General features: G+C 41.8%; 1 protein-coding gene across 2 annotated transcripts in view; it reads left to right on the top strand.

Annotated features, from left to right (window-relative positions):
* GABRA6 (gamma-aminobutyric acid type A receptor subunit alpha6) overlaps positions 1–15,177 on the top strand; it is a 114,080-nt gene extending 98,903 nt beyond the window's left edge. For both annotated transcript variants that reach the window (XM_077474095.1, XM_077474094.1), the window contains exon 10: positions 12,652–15,177. The gene's annotated coding sequence lies outside the window, so the exon portion shown is untranslated. The remainder of the gene's footprint in view (positions 1–12,651) is intronic.
* Positions 15,178–22,693: the final 7,516 nt, after the last annotated feature.

Raw genomic sequence — 22,693 nt, 5'->3', positions numbered from 1 at the left:
GTAGTTACAAAACAATGTGGTGTTTATTTGTGATATTTAAAAGTCTATATACAGGTGTTGTACAGTGTCTCAGAAAACAAACAGGAAAAATAGTATACCAGCCCTAACTACCAAGCTGAGCAAGCCTACAGCTTGTCAGCTTCCACATATGCAACTAGTAAGTTTTCACCAACCATTCGCCCTCCCAGACAGGAGTTGTCAGATTTTTTTAGGATAAGGGCACTGGCTGTCTGTCTCAGGTGAGTTTAACCACTTCCCGCCCGTTTAATAGGAGATTGACATCTGGGAAGTGGTTCAGCTATCCTGACTGGGTGTCATATGATGTCCTTCAGGATAACAGCCGCCGTGCGTCCATGGGGGGCGTGCATCACGGTGATCGGTGAAGCGGCATGTCAATCTGACACACCGCTCCACCGATCTCGGTAAAGAGCCTCTGGCAGAGGCTCTTTACCACATGATCAGCCATGTTCAATCATAGCTGATCACGATCTAAACAGGAAAAGCCGTTAGTCGCCTTTTCCTCACTCGCGTCTGACAGACACTGGTAGAGGAGAGCCGATCGGCGGCTTTCCTGACAGGGGGGTCTGAGCTGATTGTTTATCAGCGCAGCCCCCCCCCCTCAGATGCCTGCACTAGACCACTAGGGAAGCCATCTGGACCACCAGGGAAGGGGGCAACATGTGGATGGCCAGGTATGTACCCCATGGCCAGCCACATGTGCAAATAAATGTCCAATCTGTGCCAATCAGTACCCACAAATGGGCACTGACTGGCACCATCATGTAACACATGTGAAAATGTGTAAATCAGTGATGCCTAGAAATGCCACCCACCCAGTGTCCAGAAGTGACACCTATCAGTGCCCATCCGTGCCCATCAGTGCCCATCTATCAGCGCCCATCAGTGCCCATCCATGTCACCTATCAGTGCCACCCATAAGTACCTATCAGTGCCGCCTATGAGTGCCCATCAGTGCCACCTATAAGTGCTTATCAGTGCCACATACCAGTGCCACCTATAAGTGCCCATCAGTGCCACCTATCAGTGCTGCATATCAGTGCCCATCATCAGTGCCTGTCAGTGCCAGCTAATTGGTGCCACCTCATTAGTGCCCATCAGTGCCGCATTATCAGTGCCTGTCAGTGCAGCCATATCAGTGCCCATCATTGAAGAAGAAAACGTACTTATTTACAAAAACGTTAACAGAAACAAAGAAAAACTTGTTTTGTTTTTCAAAATTTTCTGTCTTTTTTTATTTGGTGCACAAAAAATATAAACCGCAGAGGTGATCAAATGCCACCCAAAGAAAGCTCTATTTGTGGGAAATGCTAAAAAAAATTTGTTTGGGTACAGTGCAGCATGACTGCGCAATTGTCATTCAAATTGCAACAGCACTGAAAGCTTAAAATTATTCTGGGCAGGAAGGTGCCTGGTATTGAAGTGGTTAAATTTGCCTGGGAGAGAGGCCCAAGATCCGACCTGGATTGTGAATCAGAGATATCTGAACGTGTATGAGAGGAGCCTGGGAGATGTACAGTTAGGGCCATAAATATTTGGACAGTGACACAATTTTCGCAAGTTGGGCTCTGCATGCCACCGCATTGGATTTGAAATGAAACCTCTACAACAGAATTCAAGTGCAGATTGTAACGTTTAATTTGAAGGGTTGACCAAAAATACCTGATAGAAAATGTAGGAATTGTACACATTTCTTTACAAACACTCCACATTTTAGGAGCTCAAAAGTAATTGGACAAATAAACATAACCCAAACAAAATATTTATTTATTCAATATTTTGTTGCAAATCCTTTGGAGGCAATCACTGCCTTAAGTCTGGAACCCATGGACATCACCAAACACTGGGTTTCCTCCTTCTTAATGCTTTGCCAGGCCTTTCCAGCCGCAGCCTTCAGGTCTTGCTTGTTTGTGGGTCTTTCCGTCTTAAGTCTGGATTTGAGCAAGTGAAATGCATGCTCAATTGGGTTAAGATCTGGTGATTGACTTGGCCATTGCAGAATGTTCCACTTTTTTACACTCATGAACTCCTGGGTAGCTTTGGCTGTATGCTTGGGGTCATTGTCCATCTGTACTATGAAGCGCCGTCCGATCAACTTTGCACCATTTGGCTGAATCTGGGCTGAAAGTATATCCCGGTACACTTCAGAATTCATCCGGCTACTCTTGTCTGCTGTTATGTCATCAATAAACACAAGTGACCCAGTGCCATTGAAAGCCATGCATGCCCATGCCATCACGTTGCCTCCACCATGTTTTACAGAGGATGTGGTGTGCCTTGGATCATGTGCCGTTCCCTTTCTTCTCCAAACTTTTTTCTTCCCATCATTCTGGTACAGGTTGATCTTTGTCTCATCTGTCCATAGAATACTTTTCCAGAACTGAGCTGGCTTCTTGAGGTGCTTTTGGGCAAATTTAACTCTGGCCTGTCTATTTTTGGAATTGATGAATGGTTTGCATCTACATGTGAACCCTTTGTATTTACTTTCATGGAGTCTTCTCTTTACTGTTGACTTAGAGACAGATACACCTACTTCCCTGAGAGTGTTCTGGACTTCAGTTGATGTTGTGAACGGGTTCTTCTTCACCAAAGAAAGTATGCAGCGATCATCCACCACTGTTGTCTTCCGTGGACGCCCAGCCCTTTTTGAGTTCCCAAGCTCACCAGTCAATTCCTTTTTTCTCAGAATGTACCCGACTGTTGATTTTGCTACTCCAAGCATGTCTGCTATCTCTCTGATGGATTTTTTCTTTTTTTTCAGCCTCAGGATGTTCTGCTTCACCTCAATTGAGATTTCCTTTGACCGCATGTTGTCTGGTCACAGCAACAGCTTCCAAATGCAAAACCACACACCTGGAATCAACCCCAGACCTTTTAACTACTTAATTGATTACAGGTTAACGAGGGAGACGCCTTCAGAGTTAATTGCAGCCCTTAGAGCCAATTGTCCAATTACTTTTGGTCCCTTGAAAAAGAGGAGGCTGTGCATTACAGAGCTATGATTCCTAAACCCTTTCTCCGATTTGGATGTGGAAACTCTCATATTGCAGCTGGGAGTGTGCACTTTCAGCCCATATTATATATATAATTGTATTTCTGAACATGTTTTTGTAAACAGCTAAAATAACAAAACTTGTGTCACTGTCCAAATATTTATGGCCCTAACTGTATAATCCCCGAAAAGTACTTTTCCTGCCTCTCTTTGGGACGCTCTGCTACATATCCCCCCCTTTGGAACACCTGTGGCACAACAGTAGTGAACCTAGGACAGAGGATCTACATTCCCCATCTAAACCCCTGGCCTGTGTTTTACTGTGAAGGAGTAATCCTGTGGAGCCAAAAACCACCGGTTCACCTGTCTATTAGTCTCCTTCTTTTAAGCCATCCATTTCAGGGCAGCATGGTCAGTCATGAAATCAAACTGGCGCCCTAACAAATAGTACCTTAGAGTCTCCAAGGCCCACATTATGGCTAAACATTCCTTTTCAATGACTGCATACTTTTTCTCATATTAATTGAGCTTTCTGCTCAGGTACACCATAGGGTGTTCTTCCTCATTGTGTACCTGAGACAATATTGCCCCAATACCTACATTAGACACATCCGTATGAACCAAATAATCATTGGAGAAATTGGGGGTGGGGGTACAGCACTGGCTGTGCACAAAGAGCATTCTTCAGGAATCGGAAAGACTCTGCTACTGGGGACCATTTCACCATTACTGAGTCTCTCCCTTCCATAAGGTCAGCCATTGGGTCAGCTAGAGTTTCAAAATCTGGGACAAACCTTCTATACCTTGTGATCCCTAGAAAGGCTGTGACCTGCTTCTTGTTTACAGGACCTAGCCATTTTTGGATGGCTTCTACTTTGTTCAACTGAGGTTTTATGTCACAGCCAATAGTGTATCCCAATTACCTGGCTTCCTCTAAACCAATGGCACATTTCTTTTGGGTTCACTGTAAAACCTTCCTTGAAGAGGGAATCCAGAACAGCCTGGACACGGGGGAAGTGAGACATCAAGTCAGTGCTATGTACCACTATATTGTCCAGATAGGCTGCTGCATAATGTCGGTTTGGTCTTAGGGTCCAGTCCATGACCCTCTAAAATGTTGCAGGGGCATTTTGCAACCCAAAAGGCTTTTTTTGTACTGAAACAAACCCTTTGGGGTCACAAAAGCAGTCTTCTCTTTGGCACTACCAGGTCCAAAGTGGTCAAATAGCAGGCTTTGCGAAGTCGGTCTATAAGTTTGTCTATCATGGGCATGGGGTACGTGTCAAACATTGTCACTTCATTAAGCTTTCTGAAATCGTTACAAAACCTCCAAGTACCATCCAATTTTGGGACTAACATGATGGGGCTAGACCAGGCACTATTGGATTCCTCAATGTCATCTAGCTCCAGCATCCTTTTAACTTCATCACTGATGTTCTTTCTCTTAGTTATGCACTTGGGGGCTAAGTATGCATGCATGATGCATGCATCATACATACTAGGGGTAGTAGAACTGGGGGAATCAATGGTGGAGAAGGATCTGGGGGTTATGGTAGATTATATCCTCAATAATAGCATGCAATGCCAAGCTGCGGTTTCCAAAGAGAGCAAAGTCCTTTTTTGTATTAAGAGAGGTATGGACTCCAGAGAGAGAGATATTGTGCCCCTTGTAACCTGGGGGACAGGTAGAAGGTACAAAGCTCCCTGGGATGAGCAGTCTTTCAGGCACAGATACCAAATCCAGTGAGGTAGTGACAAACAGTGCGGTGGTTATTTGTGATATATAAAAGTCTATATACTGGTGCTGTACAGTGTTCCAAAAAGAAACAGGAACAAAAATAGCCAAACAAAAACCTAGCCATGTCTTGGCACTAACTATACAATATTTACAGATTCTAACTACCAGGCTTCCACATAAGCAGATTAATAGCTTTTACCAACCAGTTGCTTTCCTAGACTGAAGTTGTCTGAGGTTCTCAGGCCAAGAGCGCTGGCTGTCTGCCTTGGGTGACTTTAAATTAGAAGACCAAGACCCAAACTGGATCATGGATTAGCGATCCCTGAATGTGTATAAGAGGCGCCTGGCAGACGTATAAACCCAAAACAGGACTTTTTCCGGCTCTCTCTGGGATGCTCTGCTACATATCCCCCCCCCCCCCTTGTTAAAAAAAAACAGGGTTGGAACACCTGTGGCCCAACAGGAGTGAACACAGTATAGTGCATCTATATTCCCCATCTCAACACCTGGCCTGTGTTTTACAGTTAAGGAATAATCCTGTAGAGCCAGAAACCACCAGTTCACCCATCTATTAGTCTCCTTCTTTTGGGCCATCCATTTTAGGGGAGCATGGTCAGTTATTAAATCAAACTGGCGCCCTGATAAATAGTACCTTAGAGCGTCTTCGGCCAACTTTATGGCTAAATATTCCTTTTCAATGACTGCATACTTTTTTGAGCTTTCTGCTTATGTACACAACAGTATGGTCAACCCCATTGTGTACATGTGACAATACTGCTTTGATACCTACATCAGATGTAGCCATCTGAACCAAAAAGTCTTTGGAGAAATTGGGGGAGTACATTACTTGCTGTGCACAAAGAGCCTTCTTCAGGACTTGGAAAGATTCCTCTGCTACTGGGGACCATTTTCCCATTACAGAGTCTTTCTCTTTTGTAAAGTCTGTCAGTAGGGCAGCTATAGTTGCAAAATTCGAGATAAACCTTCTATAATACCCAAGAAAGGCCCTGGCCTGCTTCTTGTTTGCAGGACATGGCCACTCCTGGATGGCTTTTATTTTATTCACTTGTGGTTTAATGACTCCACGGCCAATAGTGTATATCAAATACCTGACTTCCACTAAACCAATGGCACTTTTTATGGATTTACCATAAAACCTTCTTTGAATAGGGAATCAAGGACAGCCTGGACAAGGGGCAAGTGAGACTCCCAGTCAGTGCTGTACCACTATATCGTCCAGATAGGTTGCTGCATACCATCAGTGTGGTCTTATGGTCCTGCCCATGGTCCTCTTAAATGTCGCAGGAGCATTTTGCAACCCAAAATGATTTTTTTTATATTGAAAGGAACACAATATAGGAACAGTCACAAATTCTCTCTTCTCTTTGGCGCTACCAGTCAGGGGTATTTGCCAATAACCTTTTGTCAAGTCCAAAGTGGTCAGATAGAGGGCCTTGTCAAGTCAGTCTATAAGTTTGTCCACCCTGGGCATTGGGTACGTGTCAAACTTTGTCACTGCTTAAAGCTTCCCAAAGTCTTTACAGAACCCCCAAGTGCCATCTGGTTTTGGGACTAACACGATGGGGCTAGACCAGTCTTTATTGTATTTCTCAATGATATCTATCATTCAGCACTGATGTCCTTTCTTCTAGGTTTGGGAATTTAGTACAGTTTGAGCTTGACATGGACCCCAGGTTCAGTAACAATATCATGCTGAACTACTGAAGTCATGCCAAGTAACTCTGAAAAATTCTCTCCATTCCTTATCAGGAACTCTGTAGCATCCTGTTTTTGGGAATATGACAGCGTGTCTGGAAGCATGACCTCAGGGATCAGAGGGTACTCAGTACCCTTAGGCATTACAGGGAGGAACCTCTCAGTTAATGCCAGTCTATCTTTCCAGGGCTTTACCAGGTTTATGTGGTAAATATGTTCAGGATTCCTTTTACTTGGTTGATACGCTTTGTAATTGACCTTCCCAACTCATTCAATTACTTCAAAGGGACCCTGCCACTTAGCCAGGAGCTTGCTCTCAATGGTGGGAACTAACACCAGGACCCTGTCACCAGGTAAGAAAACACAGAGTTGGACCCCCCTGTTGTATATTCTCTGTTGGGCTGCTTGGGCCTGCAGTAAGTGTTCTTTTACCACCGGCATGATTGCTGCAATCCTGTCCTGCATTTGAGCGATATGCTCAATGACACTTTTGTAGGGAGTCTGCTCCCCCTCCCAGTCTTCCTTGGCTATGTATACGAGTCCCATAGGGTGTCTTCCATTAAGCAACTCAAATGGAGAGTACCCCATAGAGTACTGAGGAACCTCCCTGATGGCAAACAAAGTAATGAATCATGTAGTCCAAGTTTTGCCTATCCTTGTCAACAACTTTTCTTAACGTGCTCTTTAATGTTTTATTGAAGTGTTCCACGAAGCCATCAGTTTGAGGGTTGTACACAGAGGTTCGCAACTGCTTCACCTTAAATAATTTGCACAACTCCCTAGTTACTCATGACATAAATGGGGTGTCCTGGTCTGTAAGGACTTCCTTAGGGATCCCAACATGACTAAACACCATGAACAGCTATTTGGCAATGTTCTTCGCAGAGAACAGGGAACTGCCTCGTGGTAACAGGTAGCACAATCCATGATTACAAGATTGTGCTGATGACCTGGGGCAGACTTAGGGAGAGGGCCCACCAGGTCCATGGCGATCCTCTCAAAGGGCAATTCAATAATGGGTAAGGCCCCTAAAGGACTTACATAAAACTGAATGTGTCCGTGAAAAGTCTTTGAAATATAAAGTGCAGGATGTATGGTGACTCTATATAAACAGTGTCAGCAAACAAGAATAAAATGCTGATGCTGGTGACCACTCTCTCAAATAGAGTTCTGGTGGCGAGCAACTTCCTGTCTTCTGTGCAACGTAATATGTGGATATATCTTTCTCTGGAACCAGTATGTCCTCTGGCAGTCTCCCAGTCTGGCGTCTCCGGCTCTGCTGGTATGTATCTCTATCTGAAATCAGAGTCCCCTTTTGTCCCTGGAGTGTCTGGATCAAGTAAGCATCGCAATAGGGCATGGGGAGATGTAAGCAACAGGAGAGATGCTCGATAGTGTAGTAATTTGAAATATTTATTTTGTAACAGGCAAAACGCATCAAACAGGCAAATAAACACGAGCAGCGAGCTCATCCATGTCACTTCCGGTGCTTAGTGTTCCTGACTCGTGTTCGTCGCGGTCACGTGACTTCATCAGGGGATAACTAGAGGCATTGGAAGTGTCTTTTTATATGCATATTGATTTGTATATGTAAATGGGCATTTTCCTGTAGCTCCGGTCACCGGAAATAGAACGACGGGCATTTTCTAAGAGCTCCGGTCGCCGGAAATGGAACAGCGGCCATTTTCTAGTGGATGTTCAACCATAGCATGTAAACCTCCATTTGGCGCCCATTTTCCTATGGCTCAAATGGCCAGAAGTGCATCAGCAGCCATTTTCTTGTGGATGTCTGGCCGTAATTGGTAAACGAACAGTGTTGCATAGTTACACAGGCCTCCTAAAAACATGATAGTGAGAGATTGTGTGAGCAATATACAGCTCGCGGCCATAATAAAAACAAACATACCTAGTGGTCATATGGTAAGTGACTGAAAAGGTTAGAAAATATGTATAAATAAAAAAAAATATCAATAGAATAAAATAAAACAATAAACATGTTTTTAAAATTGATTTAAAAAATGGTGTGATACCGGAAACAGTGTAAGTCACACATACACCGATCATACTGTGGGATATATCACCAATATCGATTGTATATATGAATAAATAGATCTAGAGGCAAATAAAAGTACACATGCACCGGAAATGATGTTGGCGAATACATTGCACATAATCTAAATGAGGATGAGTGCAGAGAAGAGAGGAACAATATAACAATAAGAATATAAGAATATAAAATATCTATATAAAATATGAAAGTATTAAAAATCGCTAATAAAACAATTAAGATCGACATCTATGTTAAGACCCCGAGGTGGGAAAGTGTCCAACGTGAAATTGATTCTAATTGACTCAGGGTTGTGACTTTGTGGCCCCCGCCAATGTTTCACATAGGGTTCTATTCCAAAGAACTTCAGTTGCATGGGATCTTTGTTATGAGTTGTGAAATACGCTATGTTTGCACATGTTCTTATATGCATATTTTAAGGGGTCTTTTTGTCCGACCTATATATTGTATATTGTATATTGTAGACCACAACTATACTCCAGGGCATAAACTGCTCCTTCTGTATTACAACAGATAAATGATTTGATTTCATAAGAACTTCCTGTACTTGTGGAGGTGAAGTCCCTTTTCTTTTCATTTGGGTGTTTTGTTTTGATGCATGCATAACACCATTTACAGGGGTAAAAACATTTGCCGGTAAAAAAGGTCAAGCCTCTACCTGGAGGAACGGGAATGCTTTTCACAATTTTATCAGGGATGGTGGGGGTTCTTCTCTAAACAAATTTTGGAAGACTGGGAAGAATATCTTGCAAATGTCTATTGGCCAATAGGATGCTCCAGTGACGTTTGATAATTTTTTCAATTTGTTTATATTGAGTACTGTAGCCAAAAATAATTGATATCATGTCTTTTGGGGCTTCGCATTTTGGTTTATCTCTCATTGGTTCATTGCAATCCATATCTACCACTTCTGCTATTTTCTTGTTAATAAACTTGTTGTCGTAACCTATCTCTATAAATCCCATGTCCCATGTTTTCTGCTTGGGTAATGAATGAATCTTTATGGGTGCAGTTTCATCTTAAGTGCATTAATTGCACTTTTGGTATGTTATACAACCAATTTTTGTAGTGACAGCTATCGAGAGGCAAGTAGCTATTTCTATCTACATTCTTGAAATGTGTTCTGGAGAAAAGTTGTGTCTTCTTGTAGGATCTCTAGATCTAAAAATATGATCTTTTTGTTACTTATTTCCCAGGAGAGCTTGATATTTCTATCATTCACATTTAGATCTTCAAGAAAGTTACATAGATGTTCTTGATTACCCTTCCACAGAATAAAGATATCATCTATGTACCTTCTGTAAATGAACAGACCTTATGGAGAATTGGAAAATATTTTTTCTTCTTCCCATTGCGCCATGAAGAGGCCTGCCACGCTTGGAGCTAATTTGGCTCCCATAGCAACACCCGTTTCTTGGAAGTAATAATTGCGGTTGTACCAAAAATAGCTAATTTTTAGGCAAAAATCCAGGCATTTCATGAGATATTTTCTTTGGACACACTGCAGTGTCCCCACTTTACGGCTTCACAGGCTTGAAGGTGTAATATGACCGTGTATAGAGAGGACACATCTGCTGTGGCAATCCACCATGATCCTTCTCTTCTCGGGATGTCTTCCAAAATTTGTAACATCTGCTTTGTGTCTCTCAAATAGGCTTGCATCTTTTGTACTGCTGGTTGTAGACAATAGTCAATATATTTCCCCATTCTGGCTGTAAGGGAATCTATCCTGTTGACTATTGGCCTAGGTGGTGGATCGTTCTTGTCTTTATGTATCTTTGGGAGTTAATATAGCAGATGTATCCTCTCTATACAAAGTCAGCTACACCATCAAGCCTGTGAAGCCGTAAAGTGGGGACTTAGGAAACACACAACACTGCCGTGTGTCCAAAGAAAATATCTTGTGAAATGCCTGGATTGTTGCTAAAAAATAGCTATCTTTGGTACAGCCGCAATTATATTACACACTACACTATATATTCTCCACTGTATTATATATACGATAATAACTGCACTATATACACTGCAATACATTATATATACTATACTGATGGCACCATATATGCTGCACTATATTATATATACTACACTGACTGCACTATATGCTCTGAACTGTATTATATATACTACACAAACTGCACTATATACTCTGAACTGTATTATATATACTACACTGACTGACTGCACACTACACCAACTACCTGACTAATCTCTATTCATTCACTATATTTGCCACTGTGTAAGCAGCAGTTTTATATAGTGTGGGGCAAGAACTTAGCCCCAGAGCCATGATTGGCCAAGGGCACCCTGCCTTTTGCCAATCATGGCTGTCACAGCACATGGCGCTGTGATTAGCCAAAACATACAGGTCAGCTGCATGAGTTGGCCTCTCAGCAGCTGACAATGCACTGCGATCTCGCATTTGAGTTGAATTTACATTCAACATTGGGACAATTCCTACTCTGGAGTTTTCTTGCAATGTGAACAGCCTATTTGCCTTTAGTTTGACAACAGTATACATTTGGAGCAGTCAGAGACAATTGTAATAAGCAAGCCTAGGCCCAAATTCACTACAGACAAAGTGTTGATTTACTAAAGTCAAATAGGCTATTCACTTTGCAACAGAATTTTATCTTATTTTGCAAATATAAAATAGATTTTCCCTTATTTTGAAAATATAAAATATAAGAGAACAACCTATTTTTTATTTTTTTAGTAGACTATTTGTTTTTTCTTAGTAAATTAAGCCCAAAGACAAAGGCAAAGGCTCTACTACAAGAATTAAGACTCTTCATAGGATGCAGCAGTGTAAAATTGGCCAGTTGCAATTCAGTTTTAAGGTAAAATAAGGCCAACTAGCATATGCCTAATTTTTATTTTACCTTGGGGATAGTGGGAATGTGAGTGGTATAAAATGTAGTGGTTTGGGTACACATTGTTTTTACACTTTTATTTTTCTTTAAATTGATACAACTGCATACTGCAAACAAAAGGCACCTGCAAGAATGGATGGTCAGTAACATGTAAATGTAGCATTTTCAGCACCCAAAAAGTTTGCTCTGGATGGGGCAGGAGCCAAAAGTAATCACTGAGATCAAATAAATTACAAAACAAAATTAAAGACAAAAAGCCCTCCCCTATGCTTTCTCTACAGCAGCTTTCAATACAATGACACCCCAATGGATTCTAAGTTGGCTGACAATAGTTTCAAAGCCATGCAGTGCATGATGGTTTAGAAAATAATTCTCCTTGGCAAATTTGAACATGAATGCGAATGCAGAACCCAAAGTAATAAACAAATTTATGTAAAAGGAAATAAAAGCAATGGTAGCGTGGCCCACCACTTCCTAATTACTAGCCTAGGCATGGATGACCTTAGGATCGGCTAGACATGGCCTTCTTGGAATCCAAGTCACACACCCCAGAAGTGGTTAGGGTCTGGCAGCGTGTTTGTACATCCACAAAATCTCACAGCGCACATTCACATGAAAATCGTGAAGCAACAGAAAGAGGAGTTTTGGGGTGTGCCTTCATAGAAAAGAAAAGGGTCCAATAGGCCACACTTCCGAAATCACTGTATTGTACAATTCTCCCTAGCATAACACAGCAGAGGGAAACAGAGAAACTAAGTTAACGTGTTTCACACTGGTTTAGCACTAGACTGTTTTGTTTTAGTAATGAAGGCACAGAAGTCTGTACAGCATAAAGAGCTATTTGTTTATGTTTCCTGGAACAGGGTTGAACTGCATGCAGGTAGCCTGTGTTAGCCAATGGAGTTGCAGTGGCTGTACAGATACACCAGCACATCTGAGTTTGATAGGGAAGCAGGTATGGCTGACTGGCCCAGAACTCTGACAGTGTTCATCTGGTCCATGCACCTATCCCTGCTTAGGTGCGGATCATGGATATGCGAGTGAGTCCTTACAGCTGTTGCATCTCTATTGACTAGCACAGGTTGCCTGCACGCAGCTCCATGCATCTCTGGAAACATAAATAAATGATGTTTCATGCTCTATAGGTCACATAGGCCTCTGCACCCATGTGAATGAGCCCTTAAGTAAATAATTAATGCTTTTTTTCGTGACATTACAGTAATTATTTCCTTTCTATGATCTACAGCCTAGAGACACCTATGCAATAATGAAGAAAACAACAGTCCAGATTACTCAGCTGTGTGTGTTTTGATATTAAGGTGAAAAAAGACCTCCAAATATGGATGTTCTTGAAATTCGTTTTGATTGGATTTGGATGATGATTGCAGTGTTCAGCAATGTTTGCAATGACTTTAATTTCTTGGATAACAATAAAATATTTTAAATATACCTCACATATTGCATAACACATTATGTTTAGGTTTTTCAATGATTATTATTATTTTATTATTATTACTTGTGATATTATCATTTCTATTATAAGGATCCTCTGCTCTCAAAAACAGTGAAGGAAATCTTTCTTGTAGAAGAATAGAGGCTGCCATTGTTGATCTCACCTTTTGAAAATCACGGTTTACTGATTTTCTTGTTTAATCAATGACTTTTACTTTCTAAGTCAAGAGAATAGGCATGCAGATACAGGGGGTCTGGCTTCAGGCCCCTTTCACACTTGCCCTGCGACCTGAAGTCCGACATGCGTCCGACTTCAATAAACAGGGATCCGACTTTAATCCCCGACAATAACATGCATTGTTGTCTAAGAATCTTTAGGGGGAACTCAACGCCATATTTAAAAAGAAAAATGGTATGGGTTCCCCTTCCAAGAGCATACCAGGCCCTTCAGTCTGGTATAGATCTTAAGGGGAACCTCCACGCAAAAAAAAAAACTGTGTGGGAATTCCCCCAAAATCCATACCCGACCTTTATCCGAGCACACAGCCTGACAGGTCAGGAAAGGGGACGAGTAAGTGCCTCACTCCTGAACCATACCAGGCCACCTGTCCTCAACACAGGGGGTGGGTGCTTTAAAGGAGGGGGGCCCTGCGCCCCAACCCCAAAGCACCTTGTCCCCATGTTGATGCTCACAAGGGCCTCTTCCCGACAACCCTGGCCATTGGTTGTCGGGGGCTAATTTTGGACACTTTTTTTTAGGTGAATGGGTAGGGGTGCAATGTACCTGATACTCATTCACATAGGGTGCGGGGTCGGGATCGGGGGACCCCCTTGTTAAAGGGGGCATCAAGATTCCAATAAGTTCCCATGCAGATCCCAACAACCAACGGCCAGGGTTGTCAAAAAGAGGCCTTTGTCCTCATCAACATGGGGACAAGGTGATTTGGGGTGGGTACGCGCAGGGCTCCCTGCCTCAAAGCACCCACCCCCATTTTTGAAGGCATGCAGCCTGGTACAGTTCAGGAGGGGTAGTGTGGTGTAGATTTTGGGGGCCCCAGGTAGTTTTTTCAGTTTTTTCCATACCAGACCGAAGGGCCTGGTATGCTCTTGGAGGGGGAACTCATGCCGTTTTTTTTTGGCATGGAGTTCCCCTTTAAGATCATTAGAGGACAAGTCCCATGCCATAGTCGGATCAGTTAATATGACAATTTGATCTGACTTCGGTGATATTCAATGGGCTTAAGTAGGATCAAAGTTGGACCAAAGTAGAGCAGGGACTACTTTGAAGTTGGCATGACTTGAAGTCATACTAATATGAATGGTAGTCGTTGGAAATCATGGGGAATGACTTGTCAATCCCAAAGCGTAGGACAAGTCATACAAGTGTGAAAGGGGCTTCACACGGACTTTTATGATCTGCATACTAGTTCTGGGTCAGGGACTCAATGACAGCCTCCATATTTCTCACAGTACAATTTTCTTAAAGTGGATCATCACTGCATCTGAGTACCATAAACTAAAAACACTATTTAATTTTTATTATTTGAAGTAAACTCCCCCCATCCATCCATGTCTCCATGCAATATTTTGTTGAGAGAACAACCCCTAGCATTTCTGGCCGTGGCTATCTTGGGTAAAGCCAAATGATTCATGTAGTATTTACTTCCTGGAATCCATCTGCCCTCCATCTTCCCTTAGCTCAAGCATGCATACAGGAGAGTGTGATTAGCTGAGAATACCCCTCCTCCGCTCCTCCCCTCCCGAAGACTTCTGGGATGTTTGACATCAGTTGCATAGTCACAAAACCAGGAAGTTACTATAGATTTGTAGAACAAAATTTGTTTAAAACAAGTAAATATGATATATTTCCTATCTATTTACTAATGCTAGCAGCATGAGGATTAAAATGAATCAATGTTGCTTCAGAGAGTGAAGTTCCACTAAAAAATCCCCCAAAATCAATTTACATTCACACCTAAAAAACATGAATATAAATATCAAAATGAAATATCACCATCAGAGGTATGTAAATTGGCAGTAGTACAATTCATTTAGTGGATCAGACTGTTTCGAAACCCATATAAGTACATCAAATTTATGACTGTGAGTATATGAAATGTATGTGTATATACAATTATACAATCTTTAAATCCTATCTTGTAACAGTGATAACATATACTGTAAACCATACACATATATCAATATGAATCTAAATCGCATATTACATACATGAAAAACCTTGGGTGTCATGACTTATTTTTGACATGTTATTTATTTAAGCTTAAACCATGCAATAAATAAAATCACAATGAGAAAACAATCATATTTGTGTTATTCTTTGTTAAGTGAACTTACAAAATACCACCAATATCAATAACATAACATGTATGTTGTTAATTACTTTGATCCCTGCAACAAAACATTAATTCTGGTTATTAAAAAAAAAAAAAAAAAACAGCATAATGCATGCTTATTATAATATTGCATATGTTATACTGTTGCTTCTACCTTCCCCATGACATTAGCATACTTTTATAGCCTGCTCAACCTTACAGAACTGTTTTGACAGCTGAGTAAGAGTGCTGCAGCCACTGGGGTTTATTTACTAAAGTAAGAGAGTACAATTTCAGTCTCACTTCTGCATAGAAACCAATCAGCTACTAACCCCAGCTTGTTCAATTAGGCTTTAGAATAAAACCTGGAAGCTGTATCTACCGCTTTAAGAAATGCAGGAAATTACTGCATAGCATTTTTTTTTTAAATCTTTTTTGGCATTCATTGAAAAAATGCTTTCTAAAATACTGGAAACATTTCATAATTATCTCATGAAACCATGCAGTATTTTATCTCATGCGATATCCAATGGGATGGATGGTGGAGAAGGATTAGAACGCCTTTCAGTTTTTATTGCTAATAAAAAGGTACAGTAAAATGGTTTAAACTGTAGAAATATGCCAGCTCACCAAGTCAGTGCGGTACCTGCAGCATATGCATTAATACAAATAAAAAAGGTGATTAGAATAACAGTTAAAGGGAAGCTGCTTTCACAGAACACACATGAGGGGTTATTTACTAAAGGAAAATCCACTTTGCACCGCAAGTGCACTTGGAAGTAAAGTGGCTTTAGATCCGAGGGGGACATGCAAGGAAAATAAAAAACAACATTTTAGCTTGCACATGATTGGATGATAAAATCAGTAGAGCCTCCACTCATTTCACATCTACCCCTTAGATTTAGAGCGACTGCACTTCCAAGTGTACTTGCAGTGCGAAGTGGATGTGCCTTTCGTAAATAACCCCCATGGTGTACAGTATCAAAAACAACTAAGTTAAATTAAGTAAATACAAAATATCTTTTTAAATATCAAATATTAAATGAAAATCGTATCAAAAATCACACACATATATAAATACCCTTCTTCCACTAATAAAAAAAGACAACATTAACTTGTTTATTGGTGGAAGAAGCATATTTAAATATGTGTGTGATTTTTTTTTATACTATTTTCTATCAATATTTGACATATTTTACTTAAAGTTGTTTTTTTTTATTGGTGGAAGAAGCATATTTAAATATGTGTTTGATTTTTTTATACTATTTTCTATCAATATGTTACATATTTTAATTAAAGTAAGTTTAAAAAAAAAAAAAGTTTTGATAGGTAATCTAATACCTATCCACCGCTGTCTGTGTCCTCATTAGAGAGATTCATCCTCTCTATTTGTCCTGTTTATCATTATCATTGAAAGTGTAATTAAAATCCCACATTTTAGCTTGTCCCCAGAAAAGTAGCAGAGGGGAGATTTTCCAATAGAGACACTAGTTCTGGCGACCTGGGGGGCCCAAGAGATTCCCCTAATTTTCAGGAATTTCCTCTCTCTTCCTGTTTTGGCAATGAGACAGGATGTGAAGCTAAATCTCCCTAATGGGATACAGATGGCAAAATAAAAACTGACAGGGGTTTTAACCCTCTCTTGTTCTAACCATGAAAAAAAAAATAAGTGTTGCCTATAGTTCTACTTTAAGGCAAATAGACTGTGCAATTTGCAAGTTGCTCCGTTGCTTAGTACATGAGGTAAAGCTTCACTTTACAAAATAATTGCTTGCACATGATTGGATGATGAAAGTCAGCAGAGCTCCGCCTCATGTACTAAGCTCTGGAGCAACTTCACTTGAAAAAGTGCACAGTCTATTTGCCTTTAATAAATCAACTTGAGTGTGTATATCAAAAGGGCCTGAGGTATCCCCTGTGTACACAGACGAGTAAGACTGTGTGTGGGGGGGGTAATATCTCTGGACCCTACACTTAGAACAAGAAACGGGGTGCACTTATATAGATGTATTTCACTATTTGCTTACTACTCACTTTTCTTTAAAACTGTGTCTTACCTTTATAGCTCCTGGTTTAAGGCTCTCTTTTTCACTACCCCATCGGGGCTATTGTACACATTTTTTTGGTGTGCACTATTGGTGCCAGTAGCACATTATATAGATGACAGGGAATGTTTTATGTATTGGTGTCATCTATTAATTTAAGGTTTTGTTAAATAGCGGGGGTCATTAGTTATATGTAAGATACAAATCTTAGCAGCTTAATTCTAATTAAGCGCCAATAGCCCACACTAACAACCTATAAGAGTCATAAGTCACGGACTTTGAATAAAGCCTGTGTACTAAAGGGTGGCAGCAACCTTCTTGTGCCCTCTCTGTGTGTGCCTGCTACTATTTTTTATTGATATTTCTCCTATTTATTTTATTCCTTTCCATAAACGCGGCTATTTGTATATAAAAAAATTTATATCTAAATAAGTCCCCATCCCCAGGTCTGACAGCAGCTATACATGGCTTCAATTTCTGCCTAGTCCTGCTGAAGCAGATTCAATTTGAGCCATGATGAGCACTGTAAGCACCATCTTGCTTGACAAAATTCTATTAAAAAATGATTTTAGATGGGTGGAACGTAATTAGCTGGATAGAAATGCATCCTATCAAATGCAGTCACTCTTCAATTATTCAGGCAGCTGTGGATACTGCATAGATCTAAATACAATAGGCAGTAGTGCAGACTCCACCATCCAACCTGTACATATAAATATATTCTTCTACCTTTACTGATACCGGGGTTAAGTGAAGCAATTTTAATCTGGTGATAAAATCACAAAAAGTCCCCATGACAATGTAATTATCGGCATTTCTTTCCAAAAGGATATCACCATCTTTTGCTGGACACAATCCAGACCAGGGACATCATTTCCTTCCTAGACTGAGATAGTTGGGGATTGATTCACTAAAGGCACACAGACTGTGCACTTTGCAAGTGCAGTTGCACCAGAGCTTAATAAATGAGGCAAAGCTGCACTCTGCAAAGAATACCCAATCACATGCAAGGAGGGGAAAAAATGCATTTTTACTTGCACATGATTGGATGGTGGAAGTCAGCAGAATGTATCCCTCATTTACTAAGCTCTGGAACAATTGCTCTTGCAAAATGCACAGTCTATTGGCCTTTAATAAATCATCTCCAATGGCTCAGAGATATTGTAGTCCTGGAAATCATACAGCAGTGCTTGTGCAGTTTTTGGTTTTATAAATGGCTCAATTATATTGTTGCAGTCTGCACTGAGGGAGAAAGACTAAGAAAATGCTTGTATCTGCCTGCAGCAACTTCCCTGGTATACGGAATAGCAGCAGGATTCACTGTTTTGTGATGATTATGTAGAAACGCACTTTTTCAAAGAGTAAAAAACTTTCTTAAAAGTGTTTTTTTTTATGCAAAATATATCAGAGTTAAATAAACAAGAATTGTTCCAGAAGCCTGAAGTACAGTAATTAATTTAATTTTTTTACTGATTTTCTGAAGTACCACAAACTGTAGCAGCACCTGGGGATTCACATTGAAGCCTGTAGTGAGCCCATCACTTCACCTTAAATTCAATAGACTGGAGTTTAAGGACATTTAATAAAAAGGATAGAGCTATTTTTAAAAAATACTGTGATATATTAGAAATGTGTTACTGACACCTTGTAAAGTTGCTTATAAGTTTGCTAGAAAATGTTGATTAACCCTGAATGTTACTCAGGCTCAACATGTAAAAATGGATAATACTTGGGGGGAGTGATTTCACTACTCTGAGCCTGCATGTTGCTCAGATTAAATGGTAAAGGGGTCCAATTTCAGCATGGCAGAGGTTTGGCAGACATTAGTTCATTGTTTGATTTTGTTGTCATTCTAGAAATGCTCTGTTCCGGGTCCATAGATGTCAGGCTCTGTCCAATGCAGCCACACATGCCTGTTTACTCGCATGCAGTACAGGGGATGCATTAGGGGTCTAATAGACTAATTGAATTGTCATGTAAAATATTCCATCACATGGGAGCTTGTCAATCCCTTTGTGATAAGAATATTTAAAAAATAAATAAATCTAATAAAACAAATAAAAAATACTTTAAAAGACTCTATTCCCAATGAACACACATATGCCCATCCACTCACCTAGGACATTCAGGTAAACAGTGCTCAAGTAAAATATATAAGGTGTGAGAAGATTAATTTTAGAACCATAATTTATGGTTAACCAGTTTATGGTGTAATGCAAAGTTATTTAAAGTTTTACCTTTGGACGAGTTTAAGCCTCATAATTGTGGGTTTCTAAGGTGCACAGACTTGACATATCTCCTTTATGTGTTTACTCAACATAATCTTGACTTTTTAAGTGAACTATTGTGTGGATGAGTGCGCTAAAATTTGTAGTGTATTTTTTACTGAACATATACAGTAGTTAAAAAAACAGTTGTATGAATATCATGCAACAAACATTCTACAGAGTCTCTATTTACAGAAAAAAACATGTTTTGGAATTATTTTCAGGTTCTTAAAGGCACCTTCACACGGACGTGTCCGTGTACGGAGCCTGCTCTGCTCAGTGGGGGATCACTCCATCGATCCCCGCTGAGCAGGAAGATGACAGATTCGTCTCTGCACACTGTGCAGGAATGGACCTGTCAGAGCACCGCTCTCCCCTAAGATGGATCGGATGAGGACAGACCATAGAGTCCGCCATGACCCAATCCGATTTGCAGATGGATAGAAAAGTAAATCTTCATTTTAAATGTAACCATTCCATGGTTTTCCAAGAGGCAACATAAAGCTGAAGGGTTATTATAGTGTGCTTACATTTTAATAAAATATGTAATGCTTATGTATTGATAACCAATTAATTCACACAGAAGTGAAAGATGTTTACAGCATTTAAGTGTTCTATTCAGTTAGTATTCTGGTACTCTCGTCAGAACCAAGTTGCTCTCTCCCTGTATACTATGCTCCAGAAGAACAAAACCACCTGGTATAGGAGCCACCCCAGGAAGTGACTGAACAAAAGTGGAACAACACTCTGATAAACCCATCACTGTTCCTCCTAAGGAAACCCCAAGCTTTAGATGGAGAGATTAATGAATTGCAGAAGATCCCCTTCCAGCTTGCAGTAATTCCAATTTCACTATGAGTACTGCTGTATACAAGTCCACTGTGGGCTGCCTGCTTGCTTTTGCAGAAAGTTGAATCAACATAGGTTCCGGTACTTTTATTTTTAATTATTTTTTTTCAAACTAACACTGGTAACAGGTGTCCACTGTATATTTCCTAAAATTAAGGGCCCAATAGACTTGTCTTTATTGGCTGCCAGTAAATACATTCTATCAATTGGTTAAAGTGAACAGCAGCCGGTATAAGGTTTGCCAGAAAACTGACATAATTTCAGCTTATGCACACTGTGAGATTGATTTACCAAAGGCAAATGTGCAAGTGCAGTTGGTCCAGAGCTTGGTAAATCTAGTAAAGCTTCTCTGTGCAAACAAAACAGAAATATTGTATGCACATTTTCATGTGTGCTCTGTCAGCTCAAATAGAGAGAAATGGGCGATTAATCTACTCTATAGTGGGGAGTCCATGCGCGAGAGTTCAAATGCAGCAAGAGGTGTGTAGATGGTAACAGATGGGCTGACTCTGGATGGCTGCTGGCTCATAACAAGCTAGAAGGGGCTCTGTAGACAGTAAAAAACAAAGAGGCGACCGCCTTCCCCCAGGAGTGGATGAACTTTCTATACCATTTCCCATGCGCTGTAATCTCTACAATCTTGTGAGTTTTACTGGTTCCAGACCAGCCGCTGCAGTTATACTGCGGCAGGTTGGTCCGGCTGCGTGAAGCGTCATAGCTATTAGTCACGTGCGGCCGGCTGGGGGGGGGGGCACGTCCCCCCTGCTGGCAGTGACCATCGGATTCGATCAGGAACCAATCATTCCCCAGGCCAATGATATCTGGCCTTGACCTGGTGATCGGTCCTGACGAATGCGATCCTTCCCTTGTTGAGTAAGCGTATACACTGACAGGGGGAGTGATGTCATCTCTCCTCGTGTCGGTCTTTTCCGTTCCAGACCGAGGAGAGAGAACATCTAAAAGCGAGTTTCACGGGGGGTGTGGCCGGAAGCCGAGGACGACGGACGTGCCTGGGAAGAGCTCCGCCGAGGCCTAGCTCCATCGAGTCCCATCCTCGTCCGCCGCAACGTTTTTCTGCCCGCCGGCCTCTCCATTCCGTCGGTGGGCCATCGGAGCTCCGGACGGAGCTGTTATTTTTGCCTGATCCGCCGCCGTTTTTACTCCGTGGCTGCGGGCGGCGAGACAGGCCGGATGCCGCCATCTTGCGGCCTACTCCGCTCTGCGGAGCCTCCGGACAGCGCATCCTGGGTCCCATCCCGGCCGGGACCACTGGAGACACCCAGCGCTGACCCCTCAAGGCAGCCTCACCTGCACCGGACCCCCACTGGCCACCGCTCGGATGCCTGTGAAGAAGCCCAGACTCCAGCTGGAAAGGTGAGTTCCGGCGGCCATCTTGCTCCACCCAAGGCCTCTGGCAGCATAACTGCTCTCCCTCTTCTGTGGCCGGATTGCTGCCCCTTTCAATGCAGGCATTAATCCTTGCCTCAACTAAGCATACCTCCCCTCATGAGTTCCTGCCTGCACACATCAGTCGCACCCTCCTACCCTGCATCTACCCTCGGCCTGCTCAGCGGCCATCTTGGTTCACCCATCTGCTTCTCCTACTCCCTGTGGCCTACACCTGCTTGCTATTTGCCCTGGTTTCTGCCCTAGCTCGTGCCCTCTCTCCTTATACAACCCAGTGGGGCAGTGGTGTCTGGATTTCCCCCCCCTGACTGTTTGGGACTGCTGCGGCCTGCTCTCCTGCTCCACCTCCCCTTCCCCCACAGTTGGCTTGTGTTCTCTAACCGGCAGCGTACTATCTTGGGGTCTCATCTTGGGTCCCCCCCTGTTAGACAGACATGTGATCGTCCTACATAGGCCTTAGCCACCTTCCAATGCTCCCGTGCTGCTCACAGTCGCTACTTCTCTATGGGAAACACCACATGTAACTGAATATACGCCTAGTCCCAACGCCTCATGGTGAAATACGGGCCGAAACACCTTCCTCAGTCTTTGTCCCCTCACAGACTCTGGATCGATTTTTAAGCAGACCGGCCTCCCCAGCTCCTTCTCTAGGTTCTTTCACATACGCACAAGTGGCCTCCCAAGTATCGGCACAAGACAGTCCACATTCTCTGTCACATAGCCACTCAGACGCGATGTCCGCCCCGGTCACAGTCGATGTACTTGATGATAAACTGCGAGCTCTCCTGCAAGACTTGACAAGTAATGTTTCTAAGGAAATGGGTAAACTGGCCCATGAATTACGGGGGGAGCTTGCCCAGATTGGAGAACGGACTGATGTCCTGGAAACCAAATTTGATGACCTGATACAGTATGTCCACGTTTTGGAAGAAGAC

The sequence above is a fragment of the Lithobates pipiens genome, unplaced genomic scaffold (genome assembly GCF_037356315.1).
Source record: "Lithobates pipiens isolate NorthernLeopardFrog02 unplaced genomic scaffold, aLitPip1_a1.2 Scaffold_8, whole genome shotgun sequence".
Taxonomy (NCBI): domain Eukaryota; kingdom Metazoa; phylum Chordata; class Amphibia; order Anura; family Ranidae; genus Lithobates; species Lithobates pipiens.
This window is presented reverse-complemented; position numbering and strand designations above follow the sequence as displayed.